Source organism: Meriones unguiculatus, chromosome 2 (assembly GCF_030254825.1).
Source record: "Meriones unguiculatus strain TT.TT164.6M chromosome 2, Bangor_MerUng_6.1, whole genome shotgun sequence".
In the NCBI taxonomy this organism is placed as follows: Eukaryota; Metazoa; Chordata; class Mammalia; order Rodentia; family Muridae; genus Meriones; species Meriones unguiculatus.
Genome location: NC_083350.1, coordinates 58307885 through 58321635, shown reverse-complemented (window position 1 = coordinate 58321635; position 13751 = coordinate 58307885).

Here is a 13751-nt window from a genome sequence, read left to right as displayed (position 1 = left end):
TAGAGCCTTCAAGAGCATATAAAATATATGTCATGGCATTAATGACTTTGTTTCATCCCTATCATAGTGAGAGAGGAAAGACACATTTGAGTTAATATTTTATGTTGTAAATCTGCACTAAAAATAATTGAAAATAAACGTTTTATTTTAATTACAGTTCTCTTGGTTGAAAAACTAAATAACGTACAATGTGTTTGGTCTAGTGCATATTCCTTATAATTCAGAGGATTCTTCAGAAAAACGTTTGTCTAAGGAAAATTCAACATTGATTGCTAAAATCGTCTGTGCAAAATCACATGCCTGGTGTTTAAATCTAGTTGTCAGTTGGCATCTGTGTCTATAGTATCCAAGAACACAGTTATAGCCCTAGCATTTCTTTTTTTTCCCCCTAATTATTGACACAGTACTCACTGTATATCCCAGTGTGGCTTTAAACTCATTTTGAAACTCAGTCTGGACTCCAACTCTCTGTGTAATTAAAGCTGGACTTGATGTCACTATTCAAAACAGGCTGACCTGGAAAATATAAGATCCTTCTTCCTCAGCCTCCCAAGTGCTAGGGTAACAGATATATGTCCAATATGCTGACTTAGAACGGTCAAACTTCTTATCTGTTTTTCTTTGGTTCATGAAACATCCAAGTCCTATTCATCAAAGTCAGCCCAACTTTTGTGAGTTATTCTTAGAAGATTTGGAGATCAGAGTTACAATTTACACCAAATATGTAAGCATTTAAGTGGTTTGTCTGTACTTGGTGGAACTATTAAGTTTAGGATAGATTAGGAGGTGTAAACTTGGAAGAGTCCTGTGACTCAGGATAGCCTTTGAGGTTTCAAAGCCCACATCATTCTAAGCTAGCTCTCTCTCTCTCTGTGTCAGACTTGTAGACCCACTGCAAACTCTCGGCTTCTGTTCTAAAATCTGCAGGCCTGCTGCCATTGCGGGCTCCAAGCCACAATGCTCATGTGGTCGCCCTGTTACATTGTAAGCAAGCCCTCAATTTAATCCTTCCTCTCGTGAGTTGCCTCGGTCATGGTGTCTAGTTAAGACAGTAGAAAAGCAGCAAAGAAGTCAAGCAGAATACCTTCTGCTCTATTGCACTGGCCAATGCAAAGGTGCTCAGATGGGAGGACGGACACATAGTCAGTCTCTCCAAGGGAAAAGATACGTTTGTGGATATTTTGCTACAGAAATCACTTAAAATTCTTGAAAGAATAAAAATGAAGGATTTTGTAACTTTTCATCAATAGAAAGTTTTCTTCTGTTCTTATTTCTTATCTGTTCATTAAAACTTTTATTTAATTTTATTTTCTAAATTTTATGTATGTGAACTATATTTACGCCATTTTCCCTGTCTCTTCCTTCTAACAAGCCTGTATGAGTGCTTTCATTCTTTCTCTAATTTATGATTCCAGTTAGTGCTGCTGTATGTATAAGCTTTGGTGACTGACTACTTGGTACTGCACAGGCAATTAGCATGTTCATCCCTGAGGAAAACTAATTTTACTTTTCTTAAGCAGTCACAAATTGGCTGTCACTCTTCAGCCAGAGGCGGTTTATTTACAATAGCAAGGAAATGTAAACAACTTTATTGTCTTACAGCTGATGGGTGGAGAAGAGCAGCATGGTATGTATAGACAACAAAATATGACCTGACTGTATAAAATTTGAAGATAATAGAACTGGAAAATATACTGAGTTAGATAAACCAGGCAAAAAAAAAAATAACATGCTCTCACTTCTTGGTATTGTTTTCTATATCATGCACACTTGGGGCACAATTCTGAAATCTCTCACTTACTCTGATTGAAAACTAAGTTTCATTTGTTGTTTTATTCTTATTTTTAATCATTTTTTTCTATTTGCTTTTTTTAATTTAATTTTTTTCTTATCAGTTACATTTTATTAATCCTGTATCCCAGCCGTGTCCTGATCCCTCATTTCCTCCCAATCCTACCCTCCCTCCCTCATCTCTACTGTGCCCCTTTCCAAGTCCACTGATGGGGGGCCTCCTCCCCATTCATCTGATCCTGTTTTATCAAGTATCTTCAGGACTGGCTGCAAAGCCCTCCACTGTGGCATAACAGAACTGTTTCTCCCTTGCGGGGTGGGGAGGCCAAAGAGCCAGTCATTGAGTTCCTGTTAGAAATAGTCCTTGTTCCCCTCACTATGGGAAACCAATTGGTTATTGAGCTGCCACAGGTTACATCTGAGCAGAGGTTCTAGGTTATATCCATACATGGTCCTTGGTTGAATGTCAGTCTCAGAAAAGACACCTGTGCCCAGATATATTTGGTCCTTGTGGAGCTCCTATCCTTTCCCCATCAGACTAACTCTCCTTCTTTCATATGATTCCCTGTACTCTGCCAAAGGTTTGGTCATGAATCTTTGCTTTGAAAACACTGCTAGTTAGAGTCTTTCAAATGCCCTCAGTAGACTCCTGTCATACGTTCAATGCACATCCCATCTGTCTTTCTAAATGAAGATTGATCATCTTACCCCATGTTCGCTCTCGTGATTATCTTTTTTAGGTGTATAGATTTCATTATGTTTATTATATCTTATAGGTCTATATAAGTGAGTATATACCCTGTTTGTCTTTCTCCTTCTGGGATATTTCTCTCAGAATGATCTCTTCTAGATCCCATCATTTTCCTGTAAATTTCATGATTTCCTCGTTTTTGATTGCTGAGTAATATTCCATTCTGTAAAAATACCAATATTTCTGTATCCATTCCTCCATTGATGGACATCTGGGTTGTTTCCAGGTTCTGGCTATTACAAATAAAGCTTCTATAAACATGGTTGAGCAAGTATCCTTCTTATGTACTTGAACAAAGTTTGGGTATATGCCTAGCAGTGGTATAGCTGGGTCTTGAGGAATCACTATTCCTAATTGTCTGAGAAAGTGCCAGATAGATTTCCAGAGTGGTTGTACCAGTTTACATTCCCACCAGCAGTGGAGGAGGGTTCCCCTTTCTCCACAACCCCTCCAGCATGTGTTGTCACTTGAGTTTTTCATCTTGGTCATTCTGATGGGTGTGAGCTAAAATCTCAGGGTCGTTTTGATTTGCATTTCCCTGATGGCTAATGAGGTTGAGCATTTCTTTAAGTGTTTCTCTGCCATTCGATATTCCTCTGTCAAGAATTCTCTGTTTAGCTCTGTTCCCCATTTTTTAATTGGATTACTTGGTTTGCTGCTTTTCAGTTTTTTTAGTTCTTTGTATATACTGGATATTAGTCCTCTGTCAGATAAAGGGTTAGTGAAGATTCTGTCCCAATCTGTAGGCAGTCGTTTTGTTTTGGTGAGAGTGTCCTTTGCTTTACAGAAGCTTTTCAGTTTCATGAGGTCCCATTTATTGATTGTTGCTGTTAGAGCCTGTGCTGTTGGTGTTCTGTTCAGGAAGTTGTCTCCTGTGCCAATGAGTTCTAGACTCTTCCCCAATTTTTCTTCTAACAGATTTAGAGTATCTGGTTTTATGTTGAGGTCTTTGATCCACTTTGACTTTAGTTTTGTGCAGGGTGATAAATATGGATCTATTTTCATTTTTCTGCATATAGACATGCAGTTGGTCCAGCACCATTTGTTGAAGATGCTGTCTTTTTTCCATTGAATGGTTTTGGCTTCTTTGTCAAAAATCAAGTATTCATAGGTGTGTGGGTTTATTTCTGGGTCTTCTATGAGGTTCCATTGATCCTCCTTTCTGTTTCTATGCCAATACCATGCAGTTTTTATTACTATTGCTCTGTAGTACAACTTGAGATCGGGGATGGAGATACCTCCAGATGATCTGTTGTTGTACAGGATTGCTTTGGAGATTCTGGGTTTTTTGTTTCTCCATATGAAGCTGAGAATCTTTTTTTCAAGGTCTGAAAAGAACTGAGTTGGTATTTTGATGGGAATTGCGTTGAGTCTGTAGATTGCTTTTGGCAGGATGGCCATTTTCACAATGTTAATCCTACCAATCCATGGGCACGGGAGATCTTTCCAACTTCTGAGATCTTCAATTTCTTTCTTCTGAGACTTGAAGTTTTTCTCAAACAGGTCTTTCACTTGTTTGGTTAATGTCACCCCAAGGTACTTTATGTTATTAGTGGCTATTGTGAAGGGTGTTGTTTCCCTAATTTCTTTCTCAGCCCTTTTGTCTTTTGTGTACAGGAGGGCTTCTGATTTTTTTGAGTTGATTTTGTATCCTGCCACTTTGCTGAAGGTGTTTATCAGCTGAAGGAGTTCTCTGGTTGAATTTTTGGGGTCGCTCATATATACTATCATATCATTTGCAAATATTGACACTTTGACCTCTTCCTTTCCGATTTGTATCCCCTTGATCTCCTTTAGTTGTCTTATTGCTCTGGCTAGGACTTCAAGTACTATGTTGAAGTGGTATGGAGAAAGTGGGCAGCCTTGTCTTGTCCCTGATTTCAGTGGGATTGATTTAAGTTTCTCTCCATTGAGTTTGATGTTGGCTATAGGCTTGCTGTATATTGCCTTTACTATGTTTAGATATGTGCCTTGTATCCCTGATCTCTCCAAGACTTTAAACATGAATGGGTGTTGGACTTTGTCAAATGCTTTTTCAGCATCTAAGGAGATGTTCATGTGGTTTTTCCCCTTCAGTTTGTTTATGTGGTGGATTACATTGATGGATTTCCATATGTTGAACCAACCTTGCATGCCTGGGATGAAGCCTATTTGGTCATGGTGGATGATATCTTTGATGTGTTCTTGGATTCGGTTTGCAAGTATTTTATTGAGTATTTTTGCGTCAATGTTCATAAGAGAGATAGGTCTGAAGTTCTCTTTTTTTGTTGGGTCATTGTGTGGTTTAGGTATCAGGGTGACTGTCGCTTCATAGAATGAGTTTGGTAATGTACCTTCTGTTTCTATTTCGTGGAATAGTTTGAGGAGAATTGGTGTTAGCACTTCTTTGAAGGTCTGGTAGAATTCCGCGCTGAGACCATCTGGCCCAGGGCTTTTTTTTGGAGGGGAGACTGTGAATGACTGCTTCAATTTCCTTGGGGGATATAGGGCTATTCAGTTTTTTATTGTTTATTATTATTAGTTACATTTTATTAACTCTGTATCCCAGCTGTATCCCACTCCCTTGTTCCCTCCCAATCCCACTCTCCCTCCCTCATCTCCTCCTTGCCCCTTTCCAAGTCCACGGTTTGGGGAGGACCTCCTCCCCATTTGTCTGGCCCTGTTTCATCAGGTATCTTCGGGGCTGGTTGCAAAGTCCTCCTCTGTGCCCTAGCAGGACTGCTTTATTCTTTCACAAAAGCCTGTCCTTTCCATATATTGGTGTATACAAATTGTTCATATTTTAAAAATAAATTTGCATCTAAGTTATAAAATAAATCAACATATGTCTCTGTGTGGAATCATTTAGCCTACTCACTAAGTACTTAAAAAGCTATGTTGGCTTTCCTCAATCCATGATATCCTCTCTCTGCAACAAGAACCACTGAGGAAAGTGTAATAAATCCAGATGTCTGTGCAGGGGAAACATTTATATTTGCAGGGCTTAATTATGGTTGATTATATGAGGCTTGTTTCTCCATACAAGTGCTTCTGCTGAGATCTCCACCATGAGCTCCAAATTTAACACTCCAGTGTCTTCTTAGCATGGAGTATACAATTGGCTCACCGTGCTTAAAATTCTGAACACCTCCTAGCCCATCCTCTTCCTGTCTTTGCCCCAGATGTTTACACTAACATGCTACACATGGTGGTTGATTTCTTTACTTTCTAACCTCTTTATAGTCCAATTAAATATAAATCCAAATATCTCCAAAACCTAGAGGTTTTTCCTTCTCCACCAGTATGTCTTTAATTTAAGCCATCATGAATATATTTTTTGACTTTTACCAAAGTTCTTTTTTTTCCCCTGGTTATAGTTATGGTCACTCTTCATTGTTATAATCGAATCTCTCAATTTTAAATTACCTATATACATGTGAACTCTATTATTACAATAATTATTGGAAAATTTCCTTTTACTTCTTATAATGAAATAACGCCCAACTCCTTAATTTGTCCTCAAGGATGTCTTTATTCTACCAGTATTATTGTATGGCATAATTTACATATATATCTTAATAGTTTTCATATTTACAAGTATAGTTTACAATTTTATAAAGATTCTCAGAAAATGTGAAAAAGCAGAATTGACAAAGAGACTACCAGCAATTTTATGTTTTAATGACTGCCAGTATAAAAAAAAAGGTCCTGTTATTCCAGTAATTTGTATGCCTTTATTTAAAACCGTAATTAATTATTCATAGATATTTTTCTTGAACTTTCTTTACACAGTTTGTATGGAACTGTGGCGTATGTTCTACTGTTTAAAAAGTGTGACATTTGGGCATCATGTGGTTCCACTGCAACCCCAGTGCTCAGGAGTCTGCAATAAAAGGAACCTGAGTTCGAGGTCAGCATGGGCTACATGATAAGACTATCTCCAAAAGTAAATTAGCTCTTGAATGATAGTATACATCACAAGTTTGAAACACTCTTGTTTTATCATCCACTTACATAGACACATCTAAGAACAGGTATGGTAAAAGCTTCACTGAAATAACCAGTTTACTCTGAATCTAGGGATTTAAAGTTAACATGTGTATGTATGTTTGTGGATGCATGCTGTGTCACTTTACACAGGATACATCAGTTTTATGCATCTCAGAATGTTGTTACATAATTTGTTTATCAATTAATAAATACTAGTTCAGTTATACAATACTCAACAAAATCATGAGGTGAGTGAAGAACTTTAATGTTAACAGGTCATAAAGGGGGCACATACCAGCCAAAACAGATGGTGTGTGGCTACTCCAGAGAAGCAGACACTCAGGGAACCCTGTGCATAGTCTCCAGATAATCCAAAAACTTCTACTGAGATTGAAACAAAAAGAAACATCTTTAGAGACATGTGAGTCTCAGTTAGGGTTATCAAATATTAGTTCTTTAAGGAGGAGTTGTCAGCTCACATTTATAGCACCTGCTAATGCGACCTGTGGTTTTCGTTTTTGTTTCCCTTTCTAATTGTAAACAGAGTCTAGCTTGGGCTTCTCAGATGCTCACAGCTTTAAAATTCCATATATAGAACTTTACATATTAGGAAGATATATATATATATATATACATATATACCTATGTAATAACTATAATATATATTATATATTCACATCACATATGAGGTAGTGAAGACTAGATACAAACATCATTGGACTTAAATCCTACGTGGAAATCTAGTGAATATCAACGATAACAATGACTGACTGACTGGAATGCTGACTGAGTAACTGGTTGACTGCGCGTTTCTTCTTGGAATAGAAATTAAACAAAATGAAAGAGGATTCCATTGCCCCATGTATACAGAATTAAATTACACTAGGGAATCCCTTTGAAGACGCTCTCTATAGAAAAAATAATAACAATTTTAGAGACTTATGAGAAGTCATGGTTATCTGGCCAATTCTTTTCTTTCACAGAGAACACATTGTACAGTGTCAGAGGCAGTTGCTTAATTACCAATCTACCTAAGTCTGTCATGTGTTCTCTTGTTCCTAGCAATATATAGATAATCAGGTGAAATACTAATAAAATATCATAATTACTTTAAAATGACAAAATGAGATAAAACGATGAGCTAGTTTTTGGTCCTGTGTCAATATAATTCCTCTCTAATATTTAAAAAGTTCCTTATTTTGTTTATTTTTTTTAATTTATTAAGAGAAATGAAAATTTTTAATTAACAAAATGAAAAGTTAAAATAATTAAAGTCAAAGGTACACAGAAAACAATTTTGATAATCATTACTTTGAAAAAGAGCATGCAGAACATCGGGCATATCCTTTTCCTGTCTTGTGACATAAACAGAAATATGATCTACTATGTTGTATTCTCCTCCTTGTTACCAAGCCCCTAGGCATTAGATCATAAGTGGGACTTCCTTGGGGAGGGAGTAGTCATGGAGATGCTACACTAGGTAACTAAGGCTGCTCTGGAATCTACATATCTCTTATCTCTATTTCTCAAATGCTGGGATTCCAGGTGTGCACCACAATAAACAGCCAGGACATCCTCAGGATAATACCATCATCCTTCTCTGGAATAGCTATCATGTACACATGTAATTCAAAGTAATAAACAAATGCATTACAATGTTGCTGGTGTGTTTTAATTAACTGTTGATACATAATGAAGAACAGTCCAAAGAAAGGAGTGAAAAAAACAATGGAAGTATTAACTATGTCAGTCTGGTTCTCAGTCAGAAACTCCTGAGTAATGGCATGTGTCCTGCTAAGCTAATGTCATCTCATGCAAGGAACATTTATATAAAGAGATGACATAAAAATCAAATGTGGACTAGAGTGACGGAGATCATAGAAAGATCTCCAAGAAAGAGGTAAAAGTGCCTTCAGGAAAAGCCCATATGGAGAGCTGATACAGAATGGAAGGGGTCTACACCACACATACTGCTAAGCCATCTGACTATGTGCTCATTACAGTTTTAGTTTTTTGTTTGATTATTGTTTTAAAACAGAAACTGAATAATCTCTCTGACCAACTCTGTATGGAAGCCTGAAGCCGAAATGTTTTATTCATGAATAATATCCTTTTTTAATAAACTATAAAAATGTAAAACAATAAAAGTGATATACACCTAATAATGAGTGAGCCCATAAACCCACCGGGCAACTTTGCTCTGCAAATGGAAAAAATTGACTTTGTCTAACAAATTGCAGAATTATTAATCCTGTTTGAACTCCTTTTTATGTCACACCATTTACTTTAATCCTTACTGGTCCAACCATTATCATACATTATGGCTTTTCTTTGTGATGATTGGGAGGGGACTGGTAAGTAAGTGTCCTCTTGAACCTAAGAGGTCTCGGGGCAAGCTGAAGTGAAGACCCTGACCAGATGGCAGAGGGAATGTTGGGGAGCTCTGCTGGCTGTAGACAGCCTTTAGTGTCTTGATTGACAGAAGCCTCAAGGTTATTCTGGAAGGTTTCTTCTCCTCTGGGCATGCTGAGAGAGAAGAAAGCATTAAAACCAAACAGGTACTTGCCTCTGCTGGTTTCTTGAACATACATGCCCACACCCATAAAAGGAAATTCTGCCACAATTAAATGAACGAGAACAATCTCAAATTCCTGAGAACATAAAGGTATTCCAAGCGAAAGACTATGTCGTTTCGAAAGCCCACATCAAAATGTTAACTCTCTTATTAAATGATTGCCCAGGTTCTTGAGAAGAAACATGTTTTAACATCTTATAATGTGAACTCTGTTTAAGCGACAGCTAGCAGCTACATCGAAATGTAACTCCTTAAGTTTGTGTTGAGGAATGTGAACAATGAACACTTGAGTAATGCCTCCTTCTAGTTTGGAGGCAATGCCTGGACTTCACTGATGGACAGAGGAGTCTCTGTCCCAACTCAGCCCCTGACACTGAGTATCTCCCTCACAGTTTCCATAGCAGACCCCCAGAATAAAGGGAAGGGCCAAGGGAGCCCTATTTTCTTAAATACCATCAATAAAGCTCACTGTACCCACAAAAAAGAAAAGAAAAAAAAGAAAAAGAAAGGAAGGAAGGAGGAAAAAAAGAAAGCAAATTGTAAGGCACATATTGTGCTTGTTCAGGAGTTAATCATGATGCTGTGCTAGCCATGCCATAGGACAGAAATATGCTAAGGTCTGGGATGCAAGCTAGGAAAAATGTTTAATTGTTTTATTACTTGAATGAGGGAAGGGGTAGTGGTGGTTATAGGATTTACCGAGTCATGTTCAGTGAACGATGGCATTTTTGAGAATCAGGTAAGCACAGATATACAAATGAACCCCCAGGCACACCTAGACAGACACACGGAGAGAAACAAACATGCAAACAAACAGAAACACCGTGTGAGTAATCTGTTGTCACTGGCAGGACATGACTGGTTTGGATTCTCAGAAAAGCTGTTACGAACACTGCTGCAGAGTGTGGGGATGCTCAACAGGAGCCGAACAGGAACGGGCTTCCTCGATTTCCTCTGTGTACTTCACCTCCAACCACTGAGGAAGGGAAACACAAATGCCTGTGTTTGGATATCCACTTTGTCACAGAGGTTTCTTAATTTCTCTGGAGAGGTATCATCAAGAATGGCTTTCACTTTTGCAAGGAGTACAGGACTTAAGGGTTAATTCTCAGTGGTTTGCATTTAGTGTATCTGATCATCTTGTCTGTCCCACACTGTTCACAGCCAGCATATTCAGAGGCAGGGGCAGAGCTGAAAAATTTGAGATTTATTTTATTTTATTTTATTTATTTTTTTTTTGCCCCTTGACAGATGGGTTCACCTCTTTGTACCATCAGCAGCTAAAGGGATTTGTATGTATTTTCCTGTAGAAAGAGTGGCAGCTAGCAATATCTTATACATATTAATCTTGAAAATCATGCTGCACATGTGCAACAAATATATTTTAAAATCTTTAGTATATCAAGTAATGAATGATCACATTATACTTTTCAAGGGGCTATTGAAAATATACAGGCAAATATTTTAGAACTCCAGAGATTTTAGATCTGTGTAGGTACTAAGACTCCTTAGAAAAGGAAGATATAATGCTGTTTTGCTGCACCCAAACCCAAATGTTTTATGATTCTCCAAGCTCCTGAGGGGACCATGATTAAACCCTAGGAATTATTCTTTATGAATGCCATGGGAAGGAAGTGAAGACCAGAGTGGTAATGCTTTCTCTTTCAGGAAAGTTTGTAGCATTTCAAAGCCTTTGGTGTTTCTAGCTTCAACTAAATCAGTGAGGCTGTAAAAACATCCTTCCTCCTCCACAAACCTTCCCACTGGCTGTTTAAAACCCACTGCAGTGTGTAACGTGGAGGATTTAAGACATTTTATGTGTTTGGACAATGAGCTTGCATGTAGAACTTTATAAGGCTAGAAGGGAGCATGAATTAATAACCTTATAATTTTATCTACTCAGTAAGAAAGGTGGAGATGTGGACCATGGCCAGAAAATTCACAACCAAACTTTAAATCCTTGATGCAGGAATGTCATGGCCTCGTGAAAACAAATCTCAGACATAACCAATGGGGCAATGGGAGACATTGGTACTATTTGTAGATTAATTTACAGAAAACCTTTTTGAAACCCCTTAATCTATTTAAATTTCTTCAGCTTTTCCATATTGGTGAAGGAAGCATGTGTTTAAAGGAATAGTCAGATGTAGGGCTTTCATTTTCCTCAGGCTTCTTTGTGCTGCAATCTGTCTGACAGAGGCTGGTTTGCATACATGTAATACATAGTCACAAAAAACTCCATATTCTTTTGGCTTCATTTTTTTAATTTTAACTAAAGTAAAGATGGTATTTAAAAATGCAAATATATTCAAAGGTGGTTATTAATGCTTTGCATCAAAGAAAGCTATGGCATAGGTGCTTAGGTCTTCCTTAAAATCTGTAACCTCAGTGGCTACTGGGAAGGCTTATTACTGTGAACTGGGTATGAGAACGGGTTTACACCCAGCCCAGATGTGGTTACAAACTATCAGAGGAAATGTTTTATTAAACGATAGTTTTTCTTTCGTCATTTTGTCAAATGGATAATAGAATTGCAGCACTCCCTCTGTTATAAGGGACTATTTCCATCCCAAGAAAATTGTTGACAGTGTGTGTGTGTGTGTAAATGTGCTTATATTTGTGCCTGTATTTGTTATTTGTGTCTGTTTGTGTTTTTGTGAATGTTGTTTGTGAATGCTTGTGCTTCTGAACCTGTGCATTTCCAAGTGTGTGTGTTTTCATGTACACACATGTATTTATTTGTATATGAGAGTACATGTAAGTATATATGTATGTATATTTGCACATATGAGTACAAATGTATACATGTGTGTAAGTGGGAATGCATATATTCTGAAGAATTACAAAAAAAATCTAAAATATTAAGCTTATTCAATTTGTGTCTAGGCTGTGTCCCCCTCTCTCGTCTGCTTCCAGTCCCACCCTTCCTTTTCTCCCTCCGTGCCCCTCCCCTAGTCTACTGATAGGTGAGATCTTCCTTCCCTTCTATTTGACCCTAACCTATCACGTCTCATCAACACTGATTGCATTGTCTTCCTCTGTGACCTGGCAAGGCTGAACCCCCAGGGGTAGGTGATCAGAGAAACTGTCAGTGAGTTCATGCCAAAGAAAACCCCTGCTCTCCTTATTAGAGAAACCACTTGGAGATTGAGTCTATGGGTTACATTTGGGGTTTTAGATTCTCTCCATGCATTGTCCTTATTGGGGAACGAGTCTTTTACAGGGCCTCCAGGGCTCACTTTATTGGCTTTGTTTGTCTCCTTTTGGAGGTCCTGTTCCCTCCAGGTCTTTCTATCTCCCCCTTCTTTCATAACATTACCTGCACTCTGCCCAAAGTTTGGCTATGAGTCTCAATCTTTGCTTCAAAACCTCAATCAGTAGAGTCTTTTGGAGGCCAACTGTGCTAAGTTCCTGTCCTGTTCCCTGTCTTCTATGGCTTCCAATGTCTATTGCATTTGTCTTTCTGAATGAGGATTGAGCATCTTCCTTAAGGTCTTCCTTATTGTTTGGCTTCTTTATGAGTATAGATTTTAGTATGTATATCCTATATTATATAGCTAATGTCCACTTATGAGTGAGTATCTACCATGTGTGTCTTTCTGCTTCTGGGTTACCTCCTTCAAGATGATCTTTCCTAGTTCCCACCACTTGCCTGCAAACTGCATGATTTCCTTGTTTTTAATAGCTGTGTAGTATTCCATTGTGTAAATGTACCACGATTTTGGTATCCATTCCTCTGTTGAGGAACATTTAAGTTGTTCCAAATTCTGGCTATTATGAATAGAGCTACTATGAACATGGTTGAGCAAATGTCCTTATTGTATAGTTGAGCATATTTTGGATATATGCCTAGGAGTTGTATAGCTGGACCTTGAGACTCTTGAACAAACAAAAGCATGCCAAATCACAGCCCATAGGAGGCTGAGACAGGAGGACACCAGCTTCAAGGCAGCCTCTGATACACAGGAAAACCATGTCTCAAATAGCAAACAGAGCAAAAGAAAGTGTGAATACAACCACTCACAGGCTTAGCAGTTGCTTTCAGACACTCTGACATATATCCCTTCTGCTCAGGTCTGGGTCCGAACTGTACACTAATGAAAAGATGGTAGGCCCCCACTGTATTCTAAAATAACAATGAAAAGAACCTTCCTCAGAGGCCCACTATAGAGGCTGCTTATTCACAAAGGAACCTGCCAATAGCCTGTCATCAATCTCTCTTATTTTACAGGGATCCGAAGGTGTTAGAAAGGAGAGTACATTTTTGTCAGAGCAGGTTTTAAGGGGAAAATATTGAGACACTGAATGATTGGCAACCATCCAATGATGATGGGCATTTCAGAAACACAGATACGTTCTTCTTGTTCCTCAGGGATCCTTTTTTGTCCCTCTTGGCTGAAAGAGGGCAGTGGAATGGATGGGCAGTGCTCCAGAAGAGGAAAGATGTCTCCGTTATAAGTGCTGAGAGGGTTTTCCTGGAACAAGAAGGGAATGTGGGGACAGTGTTCCCATTGTCACTAATGTGGGGAGTAGGATCTAAAATATCAAGTCTATTTTCCTTGTCCTGTAACTGTGATATTGGGTATGGTTTTATGAGAGAAACAGACAGAACATGCGTACCTCCCTGGAAGTCCTGCAGGGTAATTAGAACAGACCCTGCTCCGA